The 17,576-nt window shown below is 44.4% G+C and overlaps 1 long non-coding RNA gene across 1 annotated transcript; it reads left to right on the top strand.

Annotated features, from left to right (window-relative positions):
• The first annotated feature begins 612 nt into the window (after window positions 1–612).
• On the top strand, window positions 613–10,663 carry LOC131383474 (uncharacterized). Its single transcript, XR_009213519.1, has 3 exons — window positions 613–960; window positions 7,388–8,132; window positions 8,987–10,663. It is a non-coding gene; the product is annotated as an uncharacterized LOC131383474 (long non-coding RNA).
• The last annotated feature ends 6,913 nt before the right edge of the window (window positions 10,664–17,576 follow it).

Below are 17,576 nucleotides of genomic sequence, written 5' to 3'. Positions count from 1 at the left end.
CTTAGAGTAAAATGCAAGAAGAGACTGGGTTTTGGTGCTGGCCTACCCTGCAGGATGTCCGTGGACACAGCTCTCCCCAGGGCGCTCGACACTGGGAGTCAGGTGGGGGTGGGGACTGGGCCCCTCCTGTCTGCACTCTCAGGCGGGGGTTGGGGGTGGGCCCCTCCTGGCTGCACTCTCAGGTGTTGTTGCAGCAACTTAGTGCTTCTGCCCCCTCTGCTGACTCCTGCTTTGACGGTAAGGGAGGAGACCACCCCTCATATTGTTTTATGCCCAATTTCTGCCTCCAAAGAAAGAAGAAGTAAAAACTAAAAGGCAGAAATGAAATCCACAAGCAGACAGCCCGGCGCCACACCCTGGGCCTTGTAGTTAAAGATCGACCCCTGACCTAACCGGTTATGTTATTTGTAGATTACAGACATTGTATAGAAAAGTACTGTGAAAACCCCTGTCCTGTTCTGTTCCGTTCTAATTACCGGTGCATGCAGCCCCCAGTCACGTACCCCCTGCTTGCTCAATCGATCACGACCTTCTCATGCCTACCCCCTTAGAGTTGTGAGCCCTTAAAAGGGACAGGAATTGCTTACTTGGGGAGCTCGGCTCTTGAGACAGGGTCTTGCCAATGCTCCTGGCCGAACAAAGCCCTTCCTTAACTCGGTGTCTGAGGAGTTTTGTCTGCTACTCTTACATTTCTTGGTTCCCTGACCAGGAAGTGAGATGATTGGCGGATGGTCGAAGCAGCTCCTTAGGCGGCTTAAGCCTGCCCTGTGGCACATCTCTGCGGGGGACTCCGACCAGCCCTCCACTCTCTGATGTGGATCCTGAGAGCATCCCGGGTAGGCATTTGCCCTGGTGGGACGCCTCGTCAGAGCAGTGTGTAGCAGGCCCCTGTGGAGGATCAATGCAGTGGCTGAACACCGGGAAGGAACTGGTACTTGGAGGCCGGACATCTGAAATTTGGTAAGACTAGTCTTTGGAACTTGCCTACTCCATTTGAGTGAAAGTGTGGCCTGATCACCCATGGCGTGCCTTTATCGGCACTTTGGTTTTTGTTTTTGACTTGACTTGGATTGCTTGATACTTTGGTTTTGGTTTTGACCTGGTTTGGATTTCTGGATACTCTGATTTTGGTTTGGTGTAAACTGCAAAAGTGTGTTTGTTCCCTTTTTTCCCCTTGTTTGTTTTGTGGTGTGCGTGTGGTGTGAGTGTGGTGTTTTGTCTCGAAGAAGCATGGGTCAGGCACAAATAAGCCCACCCTACTAGGAACTATGTTGAAAATTTTCAAAAAAGGATTTAAGGGAGACTATGGAGTACTATGACACCAGGAAAACTTAAAACTTTGTGCAAAATAGACCGGCCGGCATTAGAGGTGGGTTGGCCATCAGAAGAAAGCCTGGACGGGTCCCTTGTTTCAAAGGTATGGCACAAGGTAACCTGTAAGCCAGTGCACCCAGACCAGCTCCCATACATAGACGCTTGGTTACAGCTGGTTTTAGATCTCTCCACAGTGGTTGAGAGAACTGCAGCATAAGCGAGGCAGAGGAGAGAGAGGAGAGAGAGGCAGAAAGGAGAGAGAGAGATACAGAGAGGAGAGAGAGAGAGGAGAGAGAGAGAGAGGCAGATAAACAGAGGAAGAGACAGAGGCAAAAGGAAAGTCAAAGAGAGACAGACAAAGTCAAAGAGAGAAAGAGAGATATATACAAGTAGCTAAGAAAAAAACAGTTTATGTGCAAGGTGTATAAGGAAATTAAAATATACCTTTGGTAAAAGAATTATAAGGAGGCATAAGAATATAAATTTTTACCTACATTAAAAGGTTAAAAGTATATTTTGTTTTAAAGGTTTAATCAAGTTTTAAAATGTAAATTGAAAAGAAAATTCTGTGTGTAAACATTGGCTAAAGTTAGAGGTATCATCCAGTTTTGCTGTAAACTGGACATTAAAATAAAAGCATAGCAGATTTTTCTTAAAGCACCAATCTGCTCTTTAGCAAAAATTATAAAAGGTTAAAAAGAGTCTATAAAATCTTACCTTATGGTCAAACATTAAAAATTGGATAAATATGTCTACAAGGTTTTATTAAAATTAGGTTTAACATTAATAACACACTAATATAAAGGTAAAATTTAGCTTATCTGGTATAAAAATCATACAAATAGCATTGTTAAATGTAAAATGGTATTTGGCTCTCTTTGGTTTAAAAACTAATAAAAATAGGTGCTAAAGGAAATTTCTCAGTAAGAAGTCACCAAGGACTATGAAGTCCACTGCCAAGGTCCCCACATTTAAAACAAAAGGTCAATTTCTTAGAAATTATACACTTGGTTTATCTTCCACTTTCCTTTCCCTCAAAAACTAAAAGTCTTTTAGCATAGGTACCACCCCTAGAATTTCCAGTAAACCAGCACCAGCCTGAAAATCACGTTCTCATCAAAGGGTGAAGAAGAAAAACTCAAGCCAGCCTGGGAAGGACCCTACCTTGTGCTGCTAACCACCAAGACTGCTGTTTGTACAGCAAAAAAAGGAGGGACTCATCACACCCGAAGAAAGCGCCACCCCTTCCAGGGTCGTGGGCCATAGTCCCAGGGGAAAACCCTACCAAACTAAAGCTGAGAAAAAATTAACTCTTTTCATCTATTCTATTACTCTTTCTTCTTTCTGTGCTCTATTGCTGATCATCTAGTTGTTAACATAACCAAGTCAATTTCGCCTTAAACTATTGCATTTAATACTTGCCTTGTTAGACCCTGTGGAGACTTGCCAAGTCAAAGACAGCTCTCTACTTCAGAAAAGTACCTCTGTCCCTCCTGACTCTCCTCAGAGTGGACATTAGTAAACCAGGACCATTTAATCCGGGCAGATTTCGATAAAGACCCCAGTGCCAACCAGGAGTCTTGCCCCCAATGTAGAGCTTTTATGCCGTAGTTGGTCCAATGTTCTGTGGACCACTAAAGAGCAAGGATGGACTGCCCCAACCGGTTTTTGTAATTTCCTAAAATTGTACATTCATTTTACTAGAGGATCATAGAAGTTAAAGACTTAAAACAAACTTTGGCAATTAAGACAGCATACCAAGATGAAATGCCTGGTTAAAATTGATCAAATATTCCTTCTGCATGTTAAACAAAAGCAATTGTTATTCTTGTGCACACGGCAGGCCAGAGGCCCAGATTGTCTCGCTTCCACTAAGGTGGTCCTCCAGTCGACCAGGCGTAGGCTGCATGGTAGCTCTTTTCCAGGATTATACAGCCTGGAGTAATAAGTCATGCCAAGCTCTCTCTGCTGTATCCTGGAGTCCGGCACCCTGCGGGTCAGCCCCCGAGGGCCAGCCAACTTCCACCTCCCAACACTAAGTTCACTTTGTGTCTCTCACGACAGGCAGGAAACTTAGCATTCCTTGGAGACCTGAAGGGATGCAATGAGCTTAAGAATTTTCAAGAGCTTATCAATCAGTCAGCGTTTGTTCTTCCCCATGCAGATGTGTGGTGGTATTGTGGTGGACCTTTACCGGGCACTCTGCTGAATAACTGGAGTGGCACTTGTGGTTTAGTCCATTTGGCTATCCCTTTCACCTGGCATTTCATCAACCAGAAGGAGAAAAAAATAAGATATCGTAAAGCGAGAGAAGCCCCTTATGGGTCTTTCAACTCTCACATCTATTTAGATGCAACTGGAGCCCCGCAAGGAATACCAGATCAATTTAAAGCTTGAAATCAAATAGGTACAGGATTTAAGTCAATATTTTAGTATGTGACAGTTAATAAAAATGTAGATTAGATAAACTACATCTATTACAACCAACAGCAACAAGCTTTTCATGAGTTAAAAAAAAAAAAACAAAAACTCATGTCGGCCCTAGCCATGGGGCTACCTGACCTGACAAAACCCTTTACACCCTGTGTGTCAGAAAGAGAAAAAATTGCAGTTGGAGTTTTAACCCAGACTGTAGGGCCCTGGCCAAGGCCACTGGCCTATCTCACAAAACAACTAAACGGGGTTTCCAAAGGCTGGCCCCCATGTCTAAGGACTCTGGTAGCAACAGCCCTGTTAGCATAAGAAGCAGATAAGCTAACTCTTAGGCAAAACCTAAACATTAAGTCCCCCATGCTGTGGTGCCTTTAATAAATAGCAAAGGACATCATCAGCTAGTGAATGCTAGACTAACTAGATGCCAAAGCTTGCTCTGTGAAAATCCCCGCATAACAGGTGAAGTTTACAACACCCTAAACCCCACCACCTTGCTCCTGGTATCAGACAGCCCAGTTGAACATAACCATGTAGAGATACTGGACTCAGTTTATTCTAGCAGGCCCAACCTCCGAGACCATCCTTAAACATCAGTAGACTAGCAGCTGTACGTGGATGCGAGCAGCTTCGCCAGCCCCTGCAAAGTGACTCTGAAAAAGACAAGCCCTGCTCCAGTCACACCCGGAAGCTGACTGGTCCACGCACAGCTGAAGCATGAGAAAACTCCTCGTGGGACTCATTTTCCTTAAAATTTGGACTTGTACAGTAAGAACTTCAACTGACCTTCCTCAGACTAAGGGCTGTTCCCAGTGTATACATCAAGTCACTGAGGTAGGACAAAAAGTTGCTACAGTCCTATTATTTTATGGTTATTATAAGTGTACTGGAACTCTTAAAAAAAAAGCTTGTTTGTATAATGTTATTCTATACAAGGTATGTAGCCCAGGAAATGACCAACCTGATGTATGTTATGACCCAGCTAAGCCTCCCATGACCACAGTTTTTAAAATAAGATTAAGAACTGAAGACTGGCAGGGCTGTTCACTTTTGTTTATAAGTAGAATGAGTATATACTCTAATATAATGATAAGGAAAATAGCATGGTAAATACACAAACCAGTGAAAGTCATTCGCTGTCATTATCAAGTATGATATACTACACATAATTACATGTGCTGGACTTTTACATGACTGGACATGAAGCAGGTGTGTTTATACCAGCACCACCACAAACACATGAGCAATGCGTTGCTATACAACTTTACTATGGCTCTGACATCACTAGACAATAGGGATCTCTCATCTCCATTATAATCTTATGGGACTGCTTGTTCGTATGTGCAATCCATCATTGACCAAAACGTTATTTGATGCATGACTGTATTTTGTGTCTTGCTTTCCTGCTAGAGTTATGCTTCTTAAGCATGCATTTACAGTTGACTCTCATGATTCATAAATTTGGACTTGGTAAATCTGCCTGCTTGCCAAACTTCACAGGTAACCACAAAGTCAATACTCACAGTGCTTTTGAGGTAATTCACAGGCATGCATGAGTGACACAAGATTTGAGTTGCCCAAATATATGTTCCCAACTGAGATGGAACAAGGCAATGCTCGGCCTTCCTGTTTCGACTCATGCTGTGAACAAGCTTCCTTAGCATGGTCTAGTTAGTGTCATTTTGCCACATTTTTGTGCTTCCTGTTGATTTTGCTGTTGAAAAGCCCCAAGCACAGTGTTTTCATGCTGGCTAGTGTTCCTAAGAGCAAGAAGGCTGTGATGTGCCTTACAGAGAAAATATGTGTGTTAGATAAGCTTGGTTTAGGCATGAGTTTTAGGGGCTGTTGGCTGTTGTTAATGTATATTAAATAAGGTGTCTTTAAACAGAAACACAAATAAAACAAGGTTATGGGCCAGGCACGGTGGCTCATGGCTGTAATCCCAGGCATGATTGGGAGGCTGAGGTGGGTGGATCACCTGAGGTCAGGAGTTCGAGACCATCCTGGCCGACATGGTGAGACCCCTGTCTCTACTAAAAATACAAAAAATTAGCTGGGTGTGGTGGTGCATGCCTATAGTCCCAGCTACTCAGGAGGCTGAGGCAGGAGAATCACTTGAACCCTTGAGGTGGAGGTTGCAATGGGCTGAGATCGCACCACTATACTCCAGCCTGGGTGACTGAGTGAGACTCCATCTCAAAACAAAACAAAGCAAAACAAAAAATACCCCAAGGTTATGCATTGATTGGTTGATGAAAACGTCATGGTCAGAGGCTTGCAGGAACCTAACCCTATAATTCCTCTAGGGTCAAAGGTTTTAGTAGTTACCAATTCAGTGTTTGCGGCAACTTTTAGAACAAAACTACTGTGAGAAATGATTGTATTTTGTATTCCCCAGTACAAGCTAACACAATGTTGGCACATAGAAAATGCTTAATAACTGCCTGCTGATTCACTGTGAAAAAGACAGAGAAGAGAACGTAACTTTTCTTCCAGTGAAGTTATCTGATAAGTGTATGTTTGTTCATTTGGTTGTTTTTCTTTTTTTTTTTTTTAAGATGGAGTCTCGCTCTGTTGCCCAGGCTGGAGTAGAGTGGCGCGATCTCAGCTCACTGCAACCTCCACCTCCAAGGTTCAAGTGATTCTCCTGCCTCAGCCTCCCGAGTAGCTGGAATTACAGGCATGCGCCACCATGCCCAGCTAATTTTGTGACATGTGTTTTATAGTTTGCGTAGTGTGCAATGATTTTTTATTTGGTTTGTGTAAATATCCTCCCAAATCTGATTCAACTAAGATTGAGAATATTCCCGTATATGTTGTTCCCTAATAACTGTATAGCTTATATAAGTTAATTTGTATGAATAATATTAGAACATGTCTACATTAAAAGATCAAGGGCTCAACCTTCTCATTTTGGGTCGAGAGAATGTTTCCTGTCATCTAGCTCAGTAGCTCAGTAGTTTTCAAATTTTTATTTTATATAACACTGAAGGAATGCTGAAAAACTATGTACTGCCCCACCCATTCTAAGTTGTCCACTAACATTTTTTTCTTTTTCTTTTCTTCTTCTTCTTTTTATTTATTGAGACAGTGTCTTGCTGTCGCCCAGGCTGGAGAGAACTGGCGCGATCTCGGCTCACTGCAGGCTCCGCCCCCTGGGTTCACGCCATTCTCCTGCCTCAGTCTCCCGAATAGCTGGGACTACAGGCGCCCGCCACCTCGCCCAGCTAATTTTTTTTTTTTTGAGACAGGGTTTCACTCTGTCACCCAGGCTGTAGTACAGTGATGCAATCTCAGCTCACTGTAGCCTCAACCTCCGGGGCTCAAGCAATCCCCCCACCTCAGCCTCTCAAGTAGCTAGGGTTACAGGAGCACTCCACCACACCTGGCTAATTAAAACAATTTTTTTTTTGTAGAGATGGGGTCTCACTTTTGTTGCCCAGGCTAGTCTGGATGTATGGAATTCTTTGGATGGCAGTGACTGACCCAGCATACTGAGGAATATAATTTTGGGTTTTATTATTTGATGGGCATATTCCTGGTGGCGTGGATGTATGATAATTGGGAAATCTGCAAAATCCTTAGTGAATTGTGAGCACTTATGTTTTCCTATTTAGAAATTTATTCTTTTTGTCATTTCCAGAATGTATTGATATGATCTTCCGTGAGTGACAAAGGAACTGGAAGCCAGGGACCCCCGCATGGGATGTACATGCAGCTCACACAGGAGTAAGCACAGTGCCTGGCTTACATACAGCATCACTGTCTTTGCGATCTCAACGATTCATCTCAGAGCAGGGCGGATCATCTCAGATGGGATGGTGCAAATCTGCAGGCAGCTAGGCAGACTAGCCCTCAGATGAGACATGACACAGGCAGGATTCGAAGAGCGGACTCTGTACCTGCCAGAACTGAGGCTGACAATTTGTAAAAAGATAGTATATCTTGGCAGGATTGACATATTACAGTGTGGTGCCTGTTCTGTGGCAGCTGCGAGGAAGAGCGGCTTCTTTTTGTTTTGTTTTTTAACCTTGGGAAATTAAAATCTTTCCTAGTTGACCTTAAATCCTGAAACAAGCCTGGCGCGGTGGCTCACACCTGTAATCCTAGCACTCTGGGAGGCTGAGGCAGGTGGATCACCTGATGTCAAGAGTTCGAGACCAGCTGGCCAACATGGTGAAATCCAGTCTCTACTAAAAATACAAAAATTAAGCAGGTGAGGTGGCGTGTGCTTGTAATCCCAGCTACTCAGGAGGCTGAGGCAAGATAATCTCTTGAACCTGGGAGGCAGAGGTTGCAGTGAGCTGAGATCATGTCATCGCACTCCAGCCTGGGCGACAGAGTGAGACTCCATCTCAAAAAACAAACAAACAAAAATCCTGAAACAGGTCAGCCCTTCTTAGATTCTGTCCATCTCAAGCCTGTAGGGCAGACTCTGGTGTGATGAGTAGTTCTATCTTCTCTCTTTCTATACTATACCCCTTCCCTCTGTGGTATATGGAAATGCTACATCCTCTGGCTGGGTGAGAACTGAATCATTCCTCTGCTCTTGCCTAGAGCCCGGGCGGGGAGAAGTCCTGGCAGCAGGTCCCTGGCTAGGATATTGATATAGAGTCATAGAAAAAACTGGTGAGAAAAGGAAACACAAGTCATTCTTTTTCTGCTGCTGGCAGTAAAAAAAAAAAAAAAAGAACATGCATTAAAATTCACAGAACTTTTGGCTAGGTGCAATGGCTCATACCTGTAATCCTAGGAATTTGGGAGGCTGAGGCAGGAGGGTTGCTTGGTGCTAGGAGTTTGAGACCAGCCTGGGCAACATAGCAAGATCCCATATCTGCCAAAAATAAAAATAAAAAAATAAAAAAAAGAGAGAGAAAGAAAAAAAGAAAATTCACAGGACTTCTAAGACAGCCATAAAAATGTAAAATTTAAGTAAAAATAATGAAGTAAGGATCACGTTTCTACATTGTGAGTTGGGCAAAATGTGTGGAATTCTTATTGTTTTGTGTAACATTTAGCACGTGTAAGTCATACATGTATATGTAGGATGTGCCCACTGTGGGGTGTGTGTTGAGTCTAGGTGTTGGGGAGACATTTGTGCTTGGCATTTGCTAAAATTCAATGACTGATGGGGTGGAGAGGCCAGGGCCACAGTAATTAGTATGCTGTGACAAAGAGTGGTGGAGTGGTCATCTCTCTTGACTGCCATAGCTCACCTGCTCCCCAAACCCTACTGCTGCAGGAGTTCACACGCCACCTGTGGATGGAGGAGACACACGCAGACAAGACAGGCCCCCCGCCACTGTTGGCACACAGGACACCCACCCAGCCCATGGGCCTGTCTCTGGGTCGACAACATAATCAGAGTAACAGGTAATCCTTACTGAGCACTAACTATGTGGCAGGCACACGCCCAACAGTTTATATATAGTAAAGTGTTTAATACTTACAGCAATATTGCGAAGTAGGTACTGCTATTTAGTTTATATTTCTTACCTTTTTCCTTTTATTTTTAATTCTTTTCTGAAGTGTTACTTAATTTCTAAGTTTTCCTAACTTAGATTTATGTTATTACTTCATATCTTCTATTTACTCCCTTAAGGTCTTGAGCTTGTTCTGAAACAATAGGCTACAGCTTTTATCTGTTTTATGGTCATGTCTTTGTGGTATGCTTTCATTGTGGGTACAAATGTCTTCTTCCTCCCTTCCTCCCCTCTTCCCTTCCTCCACTCCTCCCTTCCTCCCTTTTTCTCTTTCTCTCTTTTTTTCACAGGGTCTTACTCTGTTACCCAGGCTGGAGTGCAGTGGCACAGTCATAGCTCACGGCACCCTCAACCTCCCAGGCTCAAATGATCCTCTAACCTCAGCCTCCTGAGTAGCTGGAACTACAGGCACATGCCACCATACCTGGCTGATTTTTTTTTTTTTTTTTTTGAGAGATGAGGTTGCTGGGATTACAGGCGTGAGCCGCCGCACCTGGCCTTCATTGTTTTTTCTGATGATAGCTTTGTGCATCTTTGATGTCATTTCTTCTCAAGTGCTCCTCCTTAGGCAGGTTACTTGTCCTTAACACCTAGAAGGAGGCAGAGTTCCGGAGAGCTTCTGCAACTTCACCTAGTGTCTTGGCTCGTTTGGGCTCCTTTAACAAAATGCCATAAACTGCGTGGCTTAGAGACCACAGAAATTTATTTTTCACAGTTCTGGAGGCTGGGGAGCCTAAGATCAAGACTGGACTTGACAAATACAGACATTGGTAGATTCAGTGTCTCGTGAGGTCCTGCTTCCTGGTCCACACAGTGCCTTCCTGCTGTGTCCTCAGGTGGCGGTGGTGGAAAGGTTAGGGAGCTCTCTGGGGCCTCTTTCATAAGGGCACTAATCCCATTTGTAAGGGCTCCACCATCATGACATGATCACCTCCCAAAAGCCCTTCTTCCTAATATCATCACACTGGTGATGAGATATCAGCATGTGAATTGGGAGGAGTGAACACAAACATCAGACCACAGCACCTCGCAAACTTTTCTGTTGTTTTAATAAGTGTGCTAAAATAGGGAAGCTTGCCTCATGAAACTTCCCTTTTCTCACCTTTTTCTGCACTTTCTCTTTCTTACATTTCTCTAGTCGACATCATGCAAAATCCTCATTCCATCTTAAGAGCTTCCCTTCTGTGAGGGGTCTTAATCCCGGAAGGAAGGATTGCTCTAGGCTTTCAGGTCTCACCATGGGCCCCTTGCACTCACTCACTACTGCACGGCGCGAAATCCTTCCTGTTTTCAGCTGCTGTTCTCGCCACACTTTCCTGGGGGAACCTGATGCTATTTTTGGATTCTCCTCTCTTCATGTCCACCACATGCTTTGTCATGCCCTTGTTTTTATCTGCTGACTTCACTCAGGTCTTGCAGCTGTCTGTGGTTCCTCCTCACCCCTCTTACATTTGGGGTTTGTGGGGATACCTTGTCAACTACTTTTGTTCTAAACCTTGTGTAGGGATTTTTACTTTTGCCATTTAGTTGCTCGATCCATAGCATCTAATGGATAAATGGCTCTTCTTCCATGTTTATTAGAAAAAAAAAAGGAAAATTTTAATGAGTCATTTTCAATGATTTGAACTATGGACTCTGTCTTGAACTAAGCACATGAATGCAAAATAAACACAGTAACTCTACCAAGGAAGTTCTAACAACCAAGCTGCTTAAAAGAAATTACCCTGAAAAGTAACTAAATCAAGCCTCCCTAAACCAGAATCTCTGACAACCTCATAGCACATCTTACTGTTTTCCACTCATTCCATACATTTTGACTGGGAATCAGTGACGTGCTGCATTCTACTAAATGCTATTGTGGTTATAAATAAGTATGAAGCTTGGCCCTTCTCTCAGGGAGTTTCAAATCTGTCTGGGATTGTATTAGACACAGGAGGTAGGAAGATAATTTGTAAATTATAATGATAAAAAATGTATCAATCATTTAACATCTCAGTGTGGACTGACTATAATGTATCATGTGACAACCTCCCCACCCCCCTATAGTTCTCTGTAATTATTTGTTTGAGACAAGGTCTCACTCTGTTGCCCAAGCTGCAGTGCAGTGGCAAGATCTCAGCCTTGACCTCCTGGGCTCAAGCGATCCTCCCACCTCAGCCTCTCAAGTAGCTGGGAGTACAAGAGCATGCCACCAAGCCCAGCTAATTTTTTTATTTCTATTTTTATTTTTTTTTTGAGACAGAGTCTTGCTCTGTGGCCCAGGCTGGAGTGCAGTGGTGCAATCTCGGCTCACTACAACCTCCTCCTCCTGGGTCCATGCCATTCTCCTGCCTCACCCTCCCTAGTAGCTGGGACTACAGGTGCTCGCCACCACGCCTGGCTAATTTTTTTGTATTTTCAGTAGAGATGGGGTTTCGCCGTGTTAGCCACGGTGGTTTTGATCTCCTGACCTCGTGATCCACCCGCCTTGGCCTCCCAAAGTGCTGGGATTACAGGCGTGAGCCACCGCACCTGGCCACTTGTTTGCTTTTTGAGACAGAGTCTTGCTCTGTCACCCAGGCTAGAGTGCAGTGGCACCAACTCAGCTCACTGAAACCTCTGCCTCCTGGGTTCAAGTGATTCCCCTGCCTCAGCCTCCTGAGAAGCTGGGACTACAGGTGCGTGCCGCTACACCTGGCTCATTTTTGTATTTTTTAGTAGAGATGGGGTTGTGCCATGTTGGCCAGGCGGGTCTCAAACTCCTGACCTCAGGTGATCCACCCACCCTGGCCTCCCAAAGTGCTGGAATTATAGGCATAAACTATAGCACCTGGCCAAGGTTGTTTTAAGTTGCTAAGTTTGTTGTCATTTGTTGCATGACAATTTAAAGCGAATATATCAATTCTCCACAAAAGTTAATCTCTTGGATTTTAGGATCCTACTCTCCCTATTCCCAGCTTCATCTTTATGTCCACAGCACAGTCCCTAGAATGATCTTTGAAAACACCAAGTAGATGAGATTACTCAGCACCTAGGATGTGAGAAGGCTGAATGCCATGAGAGATGAGGAGTGCTCGGCTTCCCGAGTTTCATTTCCCCCCAGAGTGCTCACTGACACAGCGTAGGCAAATATCTTACAATAATTCAGCAAACATGGTTAAAATATAAGAATGGTCTCTCCGCTTGGTGATGTGGCTCACGCTTGTAATCCCAGCACTTTGGGAGGCCAAGGTGGGAGGGTCGCTTGAGCCCAGGAGTTTGAGACCAGGAAACATCGTGAGACCTTGTCTCTACAAAAAATTTGAAAATTAGCTGGACATGGTTGCACACGTCTATAGACCCAGCTATGCGGGAGGCTGAGGCAGGTGGATCACTCGTGGGTCTGGAGGTGTTCACGCCACTGCACTCCAGCCTGGACCACAGAACAAGACTTTGTCTTTTTTTTTTTTTTTTTTTTTTTTTTGAGACAAACTCTTGCTCTGTTGCCCAGGCGGGAGTGCAGTGGCGCTATCTGGGCTCATTGCAACCTTCGCCTCCTGGGTTCAAGCGATTCTCCTGCCTCAGCCTCCAGGGTGGCTGGGACTACAGGTGTGTGTCACTACACTTGGCTAATTTTTTTTTTTTTTTTAGTAGAGACAGTGTTTTGCCATGTTGGGTTTTGAACTCCTGACCTTAGGTGACCCGTCTACCTCAGCCTCCCAAAGTGCTAGGATTACAGGAGTGAGCCACCACCTCCAGCCTTATTTTTATTTATTTATTTTTGTGATAGAGTCTCTGTTGCCCAGGCTGGTCTGTGGTGGCACAATCTCGGCTCACTGCAACCTCCTCCTCCCAGGCTCAAGCGATTTTCGTGCCTCAGCCTCCCTAGTGGCTGGGATTACAGGCGTGTACCATCACACCCGGCTAATTTTTGTATTTTTTATATGACGGGGTCTTGCCATGTTGCCCAAGCTGGTCTCAAACACCTGAGCTCAAGCAATCTGCCTGCCTGGGCCTCCCAAAGTGCTGGATCACAGGTGTGAGCCACTTGGCCTGGCCTGATCCTATCTTAAAAAAAAGAAAAAATCTCTCAGTTTTGTCTTCGAGGCTCTCAAACACCATTTTATATTGGAGTTTCCAAGGCTTCCTTAGTGTAAGCCAGGATTTTTAAAATACAAGGTGGCAAAGATACCACAATGTTACCACAGCACAACAATGTATATCACAAGGATGTATACCACTATGTACACCACAATGTTATCGATTGTAGCTGCTCCCACAGAAAAGTAGTTTACAAGACAGTGAACAACAATTGAAACTGAAGCTGTTAGAGAGGAAACAGTGATTTGAAGAGTACTCTATAGAATTAAAACCAGTTAGCCCAGCACATTGGGGAACACCTCTGGTCCCAGTTACTTAGGAGGCTGAGATGGGAGGATCGCTTAAACCCGGGAGTTTGAGGCCACCCCGGGCAACACAAGAAACAAAACCAAAAACCCCAAGTAGGCTGGGTGTGGTGGCTCAAGCCCGTAATCCTAGCACTTTATGAGGCTGAGGCAGGCAGATCACTTGTGAACAGCCTTGCCAACGTGGGGAAACTCCATCTCTTAAAAAAAAAAAAAAAAAGAAAGCCAGGTATGGTGACACACACTTGTAATCCCAGCTACCCCAGAGGCTGAGGCATGAGAATCCCTTGAACCCGGGAGGCGAAGGTTGCAGTGAGCCGAGATCATGCCACTGCACTCCAGCCTGGGCGACAGAACCAAATTCAGTCTCAAAAAAAAAAAAAAAAAAAAAAAAAAAGGTTAATGGCATTAGAAGTCAACTAATAAAATTAGTTAAAACTATGGACTTTAATAAATGTTATTTGTTTTCGTAATTTTTTTTTTTTGAGACGGAATTTTGCTCTTGTTGCCCAGGCTGGAGTGCAATGGCTCAATATCAGCTCACTGCTACCTCTGCCTCCCGAGTTCAAGTGATTCTCCTGCCTCAGGCTCCTGAGTAGCTAGGATTACAGGCGCCCGTCACTACGCCTGGCTACATTTTGTATTCTTAGTAGAGACAGGGTTTCACCGTGTTGGCCAGGCTGGCCTCAAACTCCTGACCTCCAGTGATCTGTGCGCCTCGGCCTCCCAAAGTGCTAGGATTACAGGTCTGAGCCACCACGCCCGGACAGTTTTAGCAAATTTGACAAAATGTGGGTAATTTATTCATATAATAGAAAGTACATTTTGGCCAGGCGTGATGGCTCACCCCTGTAATCCCAGCACTTTGAGAGGCCGAGGCGGGCGGATCATGAGGTCAGGAGATCCAGACTATCCTGGCTAACACAGTGAAACCTCGTCTCTACTAAAAATAGAAAAATTTAGCCTGGTGTGGTGGCGGGCTCCTGTAGTCCCAGCTACTTGGGAGGCTGAGGCAGGAGAATGGCGTGAACCTGGGAGACAGAGGTTGTAGTGAGCTGAGATTGCGCCACTGCACTCCAGCCTGGGCGACAGAGGGAGACTCCATCAAAAACAAACAAACAAACAAACAAAACCCACCTAATATTCATTAATTGAAAATTAGAAATTACATTAAAAGATTCGGTTCTGTTTTTTAACTATTCTACTTTTATATATTTTGGGAGATTATTTTCTTTAAAAATTCTGTTTTATATATCTGATTTACTAATTGTTTTATCTGTTTCCTGAAATTAATATATGCGAGTAGGAAAATTACCTTTCCCTTCCTTCAGCCTCCGCTGGCTCCACAGCCCTGAGTCTCCACAGAAGCCTCCCGCGGCGGGCGGCGGGCAGCGGCGGCGGCGGTGCCTTCTACCCGATGCCATCACCGCCGCTGCCTCCTCCGCTGCCCCAGTGCTGGCCCTTCCTGGGGACAGACGCCGGCAAGCGGCCGTGGCCGCCGCCTCCCGGCCCGGGGCCGCCTGGAGCCCACGCTGGCTTGAGGAGCCACCGCCGCTGCCAAGTAATAGTGAACCAATGAAATAAATCACCCACAAAGTATCAAGGATGTAGCTGGCAGCAGAATTCAGTGAAAGTAGAAGCTGGGGCTCACACTCCCGGAGCACACGAGAAACACAAGCTTCTCTCCCGTACACACACGAAGCCATGTTCAGAAGCAAACAATAGCCTGGAAGGTGATGCGAGCCCCGTGTAAGCCTTGAGTAATAGTCAAAGGTGAATCATCAGAAAGAACCACACATAGGGCCCAAGTAGAAAGATTTTTTAAGTGGGAAATCAACGTAAGCAAAGAGCAGAGGACAAATGTGTGTCATAAGAGATACTACACAAGAAAGAGGCAGAATTTAGATAGTTATCCATAGTCAAAGAAATTACACACAGAGATGCGCGCACACACACACACGAAAACGATATTAGAGTTCGAAGCAATTTTCTAAAGAAAAAATAGAAAAAAAATTAAATGTGAAAGAGATTAAAATGGCATTGCAAGTAACAAACATGCAAAGAGTAACCATGAATTAAAACACAGAGGCAAAGTAGGCAGGACAGAGCATCACAGGACAGTTCTTAAAACAATCAGATAGAAGATGTCATGGTGACCCAAACGCAAATGCACCATGGTCACAATTTCTTCCCAAAGAAGAAAGTAAAGCAAATGAAACAGAAAAGACTCAACATTATCAAAGAGCCAAGGGACAAGCACGGTGGGTGGGTATGCACACTCCTACCGCTGCCCCCAAACAAAACTGTGGAAAGTAGAGCAGGTGAAATCCTCAAACTAAGGAGTACAGAGAAAGGAATGGTAACAAGTCTAGCAGGTCAGAAAGCAGAGAGTGGAGAAGGACCGAGATAGAGGAATCTAAGTGCCTATGGAAGGGGACACCAACAGGAAGGGGCCACTCCACCCCTACAGAGCCCCAGAAAGTCTGGAAACTCGATGTGCCAGGAGTCACTGAAATGAGGTAAGAGTGGACAACAGGGAAATAGGTCCAAATTCTGGTTACAGAGCAGTTAGCGCCTCATAGCCCGTGGCCCATTATGCTCAGTTGAGTGAAAACCTCTTTTTCAGGATTCTGGAAGCAGGAGAGCAGGACTGTCTGGGAGGACTGAATGAGGTCTGCTTTCTGCCTGCAGGACTTTCCACCCTGCTACCTGCTCATGGGAGATGGGCCACCATAGGACACGGGGGGAGGGTCTTCTCCAGAAAGACCACTGGCCCAGAGAAATGACCTTCAGATACCAAACATCTGGAGTTTCCGAAAAGAAGCTTCTGGGTACCTAGTCAAATCACCCTATGCAAAGCCCATTTATCCACAAGCCTTGCCCATCAACAGCTCTTCCCGTTAGCCTTTTGGTATGCCCCTCTAGAGTTAAGGGAGTCACAAAGAACCACCAGACATTTAAGGTCCTTCAGCATGAAAGACAGAAGCCAAAACATACACAAAAATGGAATGCAGAAGCAGTTTTGAAAAGCCCAATAATTAGAATCTTCCAAAAGACAATATACTATATTGCACTCAAAAAATAGAAACAGTTTAATAAGGGCGGGGTGCGAACAGAGGAACAAATGAGATAGAAGGTGTGAAGAAAAAGTTCAGTGGAAATTAAATACTGATAGCTAAAATGAAACATGCACCAGTTGGTTAAAACTTAAAATTAAGAAAATTCTCCAATACATAGAAAAAAGGCAGAGAGATAAAAAAATAGGAGCAGAAAGATTAAAACATTAGAGGGTCAAATCGGAAGTCAATATCCAACTAGTAGGAAACCCAAAAAGAGACAACAGAAGAGAGGAAATTACTTTAACAAACAAACAAGAAAATATTCCAGAAATAAAGAGCTTGGGTTTTCAGCATAATTCATGAAAAGAACCACTCCACAAAACATAATTATGAAGTTTCAAAACACCACGAGTTAAAACAATTCCAGAGAGAACGCTTGAGAGAGAGAGAGAAATTGTCAGGATGGCAATGGACTTCTCAACAGAAACGACGGGAGCTAGAAGATAATGGGGCAATGCCTTCGAATTTCCAAAGGAAGAGGATTGCTGATTTAGAATTCTAGTCCCTTCCAAATAACAAATAGGAGAATAAAAACAGTTCAGACGTGCAACAGGGCAAAACAGTATCTCTACCCCATTTTCCAGGAATCATGGGAAGGTGTGCTCCACAAAAATGAGGGAGTAAATCAAGAAGAGGAGAAATGAGAAACAGGAAACAGGAAGCAGGGAGAAGAGCAAAGAGAACCTTAGATGATGAGGTGAGAGCCCAGCACACAGCTGTCACAGCCCTGGAAACCAGGGAGGCTCATGGTGTGGAGGGGAGATTATCTGAACTGTTACAAAAGAGAGAAGCAGAATTGTAAGATGGGGTTGCAACTCCTTTGGAAATTTTGGGAAAGATCAATTATGATTACATGTAATTATGAT

The sequence above is a fragment of the Hylobates moloch genome, unplaced genomic scaffold (genome assembly GCF_009828535.3).
Source record: "Hylobates moloch isolate HMO894 unplaced genomic scaffold, HMol_V3 SCAFFOLD_5, whole genome shotgun sequence".
In the NCBI taxonomy this organism is placed as follows: domain Eukaryota; kingdom Metazoa; phylum Chordata; class Mammalia; order Primates; family Hylobatidae; genus Hylobates; species Hylobates moloch.
The sequence above is the reverse complement of the archived record's forward strand: the minus strand, read 5'-3'. Positions and strand labels throughout refer to the sequence as shown.